The 5,340-nt window shown below is 35.6% G+C and overlaps 1 non-coding gene across 1 annotated transcript; it reads right to left on the bottom strand.

Moving 5' to 3' along the window:
* Positions 1-4,933: 4,933 nt before the first annotated feature.
* TRNAC-GCA (transfer RNA cysteine (anticodon GCA)) lies at positions 4,934-5,005 on the bottom strand. Its single transcript has one exon. It is a non-coding gene; the product is annotated as a tRNA-Cys (tRNA).
* Positions 5,006-5,340: the final 335 nt, after the last annotated feature.

Genomic DNA, 5,340 nt, shown 5'->3' with positions numbered 1-5,340 from the left:
TCAGGAACAAGAAATTTGATTTACCTATACCTATGAGATTCTATGAAAAAAAAAATGATTATTTTCTTTTGTATATTTGATAAATAGCAATGGTAATGCAATGAATTCTTTCAGGGCCGGGCCTATACTAATTGCTTTGCTTTTATTGACCCATCCAGATGAGATTCACTTGATTGATACATGTACGAATCTGACATCGATTCAAAATATTTCAGCGAATCCCTTCCCTGATTTACCAGTTCTACATCATCTTTTTGAATCGATCAAAAAAAGCATTCTATCGTTTTTTAATTTCCTGGCTTAGTATTAGTGTGAGATAAAGATAGGTTATATCCCATCTTAACGATGAGTGAGTCGATGAGTCAAAATGGAAGAAAGGTTTGACTTACCTTTTCTGTCTGTCGAACAAATCATTTCCTGAGGGGATCCCATACTTCGTTATATATATATAGGATATAGGACGGGATGGTTCATTTCATGAATTAAAATCAAAAATTCTATGGAATCGTAGAAGCAGGAAAGATTTTTCGGATCTAGTCATCCCATTATAATTATACATTACATTATATTGACAATTCCAAAAAACTGCTCATACTATGAACATAGTATGATGGCGATCGGGCAGGTATGCCCCTATCGTCTAGTGGTTCAGGACATCTCTCTTTCAAGGAGGCAGCGGGGATTCGACTTCCCCTGGGGGTAGGGTACTACGAAAGGAAGTTGATCATGGATTATCAATAAGCCCAGAATTTGTTCTTCCTGGGTCGATGCCCGAGCGGTTAATGGGGACGGACTGTAAATTCGTTGGCGATATGTCTACGCTGGTTCAAATCCAGCTCGGCCCACTAATTCGCCGATCCATGATAACCAAATTTGTCCTCCAGAAATGCCCATTATTTAGATATTTAGAATGCCCCATATATTCTAAAATTCTAAAAGTATTCTAAGGATATATGGGAATAAAATATATAGGGATAAAGGGTCCATTTTTTCTACAATACCCCTTGGTTTCTTTCCAATTTCTCACATCTTCTGATCTGTCTAAAGATCTAGATTCCCAATTTGTTGCAAAGGTAGTAAAGAAAAAAAGAGTCCTTTTTCCATTGAAAAATAGATTCTCAATATATTAGTAGGATTACCAGTAATCTGTGTCATTCTTACTCTAGTCCGTATCCATGTGGATATCAGTATATCAGTCGTGTTTCTTTTACAACACGAGAATATTTCTCGTAAATAGAAACGAAACGAATGAAAGCATAAGAATACATATATGCATGCTGTATACCTCACCCTGGGATTGTAGTTCAATCGGTCAGAGCACCGCCCTGTCAAGGCGGAAGCTGCGGGTTCGAGCCCCGTCAGTCCCGACCTCGGATCCGATGAATCCATCAATTCATCTTCCCATTTTCTGTGAGGAGGGGGCCCGGGACAGGATTGAATTTCCTGCGGGGATCCTTAATTTTTTTTTATTTTGTTTTTCGTTTCGAATTTCTCATCGGACAAAGACGGGAATTTCAATTATTTGAACTAGTACCGATTGCTGGGGGAGAGGCATACGTAGTCGTAGGTATCGCCATACTGGGGATTCCAAGAGAGACCCACTGGTTTGACTTTTTCAATTGCTTCTGATCCATGAAATGGAATAGGGTACAGAGTACCCATACGTTTCCAGGGAGTACATATACAAATTGTACTCGTTTATTCTACGATACACAATTAACTAACTTAGTAACATAGTTACTCGGGCAGCAGAGTACTATTAAACCTACTCCCTTTTGTTTTCGTGTTTTCGAGATACGATTTTGTGCAATCTCAATTAGTAAAGTAATTAAAAACAATCTATCTATCTTATTCTTATTCAAATTGCATGCTGAATTTAGCTTTCAGTCCCAATCCAAGGAAAAAGAGGGTCCTTACTTTTAATATAAAGTAAAGGATCAAACAATGATCCGTCCCTTTTGTTTCTTTTCCACAGGGGGAATGAATCATTTTTTTTTTCTTTATTTTCTTTATCTTTATATAATATATATTTTTATTTTAGGGTTTCATCGAAGAAGGAGAAAAATCAATAAAGAAAGAATTTGTCGGAATATTAGATCTTTTTTTTTATATCGAGACCCATCCCATACCCATACCTTTATCACATTTCTCTGCCTTCCAGGAGGATTAGATCATTACGAAAACTTCGCTTCGAGCTTAACTCCTCCCCCTTTCCATTTCACTCCTACTGTTTAGGTCTGTTACCAATGGAAGGCCGGCAACAGAACACAGGTCAGATGATACCTCGTCGGATGATTCTTATAAAGAAGATGATAGATTTTAGAAACTAAAGAATGAAAAAAAAAAAGATGAGAAATTCAATGGGATTCTTGATTAGATCAGGAATCCCATTTTTGATTCGGTATGGATAAAAGATCTTCCTATGTTATACTATTCAATTCTCGACGATGAATCGATTTAATAGATCAGATATTGTTATTCATATTCATAATATAATATTGAATATTGATCCGATTCAGTATCAACCATCAGGATGCACCCATTGAATTTACAGGAGAAATCTTTTTATTTTTATTTTTTTTTTTCTATGGGATTAGATCCCGAGTTATTGCGAAGCAAAAAAAAACGATGAGATTATGGAAGTCAATATTCTCGCATTTATTGCGACTGCGCTGTTCATTTTAGTTCCTACTGCTTTTTTACTTATCATCTACGTAAAAACAGTCAGTCAAAATGATTAGAATTAAACTTGACTTATTAGCTCTTATCAATGATTGACGAAATAAAAGGGATTCCAATTCCAAGTCTTAAATGAAATTAGAGAACTGGAATCAACAGTATAATAGATGGTGTAGTAGAAAGGTTCATATAGTTCTTTCTACCACACTATCTATTATTATATTGTAAAAATATTGTATTGCATGTATAAAGTTGTATTGTATAAATTCAAAAAATGGATGGGTTTGATATAGACTAGATACAATATCTATCCATATAAATGAAGTAATTGATTGGGCCGTTAACAGATACCCCACGGAGTTCTATAGTCACTTCTTCGGATTTGAAAAATAAGTATAAGTAGTAAACACCACCCATTTTTCATGCTTGAGCCATGACATGAGGTGAGTCAATAAAGCATAAATAGGATTCCTAGAAGTATAAAACTTAAGTGAGCACGGATCACCCGACGCAAGATCTTATTATGCGTAGTACCCCTTTGAACAACCACTACGTCTATGGCATCTCCAGTAGAAAGTACGTATCCACGTAATAGTAGCAGTACTTCCTCTTTGAACAGTCAAGAGGGAAAAACAAATAAAAAAATAGGGGTTGGTTGCTCCTCATTGTAATATCCATAATTATGGTAAGAGCGGGTTCATCGAAATCGAATATTATATTTAGGAATAGGAAGAGTTCGGCTGGAAAAATTTCCTATCATGCGCATTCCTTTGAGTTTCGAAATACGAACAACATCAGAATCAAATCATTCAAATATTGATCGAAAGATCATTGTTCATATATTACTGGATTACCCTAGAATTTTTGAAATGGATTATCTTAAAACGCTTCGCGGAACGGTCCATTAAACATAAGCACCATTGATCCAATTTGATTACTCAACTTAATTAGTAGTACCCCTAGAGTCCACTTCTTCCCCATACTACGAGTGAAAGGGAAAACGTAAAGACCACCATTAAAGCAGCCCAAGCGAGACTTACTATATCCATGTAAATTATCTCCCCGATCTCTATGAATATGAAGGAATTATTCCATTATTAATCACTAATAATAGTGGAATCAATGGTGCAGAGTCAAAATGGCATTTTGCTCTAACGCTATTGATGAACCAATCCAATGAATACAAGAGTTCCTATACTCTAATTACAAGGATCTCCGGTCGAATCGGAAAGCAGTAAGCAAAAGCAAGATATACAACTACCCTTGGAGATCTTAAAGGAATGTTACTAATGAAAGATGTAGGAATAGTAAGACCCATTGTTTGTTTTGTTAGCTTTCATAAGCATAAGAAAAAAAAATGGAATATAAATAGAATATATATATATACCATAAAGATGTAAAAGATAACTATCTTAACTATCTATCACATACCTCTATCTACCCCCCAAGTCTTACTGTCTCTGTTTCTTTCTGTGAAACAATCGGGGGACACCCCATTACGTTCTTGGCAGGGTGTTACAAAAAACGGAGAAGTATTTTTCAACTTTTATTAGAAAATTAGATTCTATATTCTATAATATAGATATAGAATAGTTAGTTATTCTATAACTATAATAGTTATAGTTAAGAGTTGATTACCCATCCAATCCAATATTGATTGGATACCTGAGTAAGTACTCAGGGATTCTCGTGAGTCTGGATACAAAATACAAACTATCCTTAGCCCTTTCCGCAACTCCCAATTTGATTCCCCACCAACCTACCCAATTTAATTCAAGACTCAGTCAGTGGGCACCACCCTAGTAAGGTAGGGTAATTAGGAAGTATTGATAGTGCTTCCTATAATCTCCCTCAGATCCTAGAATAGAAGCAAGGATTGGATTTACATTTAGGAACCGAACCCCCTTTCCTTCGGCTACCCCGATTTTAGGTATCTGACTTTCGTAGTTCTGAATCTCACAATTTCAGTTTTACTATCGATTCGATTGATAAATCAAATACAAAGAAATAGCCCGAACCAACCAGTAATCAGTCATAAATCGGTTTTTTTTCATATTGATACCCGATTTTAACCATAACCAAATGATAAAAATTCAAGTCTTTTTTTTTTATAGAACCTCTGTATTCTTAAAATACAGTATCTACAACCCTAGTCATGCTTCTGTCAGGCAAGAATTTTGTGAGTTCTATTAGCATATGTGAGTTCTATTAGCATAGAAGGATAAGGTATTCCGAAGCTTTTCTTTTGTTGATCAGGCGACACCCGGATTTGAACTGGGGAGAAAGGGATTTGCAGTCCCGCGCCTTACCACTCGGCCATGCCGCCAAAATGATCCAAAATAGACCTAACTCTTTCTTTTTTTTTTTTTTTTTGGGGGGGGGGGGGTTACTCAACCTTTTTTTGGTTTGAGTTGGATTTTTAAAACGGGTTTCTTTATCCCTTTCCAAAAGGGATCCCTGGGTCCAGGGTTCTCTTGATTGTATAGTGTTTCAAAACATAATATTTTTTTTTATATTGAAACAGAAAAAAGATATTTCTAGGCACAGAGTCCAAAATTCAGAGTAAATTGGAGCCATTAATTATTTCCTGTGAATTCATGAACAGTTCTTGGATTTTGATCTAACGTTTTCTTTCCTTACCTTAATAATTAAATTAATAAC

This window comes from Aristolochia californica, unplaced genomic scaffold (assembly GCF_029961685.1).
Source record: "Aristolochia californica isolate CCGP_79_NKW_82.1479 unplaced genomic scaffold, dmAriCali1.0.hap1 SCAF_297, whole genome shotgun sequence".
NCBI lineage: Eukaryota > Viridiplantae > Streptophyta > Magnoliopsida > Piperales > Aristolochiaceae > Aristolochia > Aristolochia californica.
This window is presented reverse-complemented; position numbering and strand designations above follow the sequence as displayed.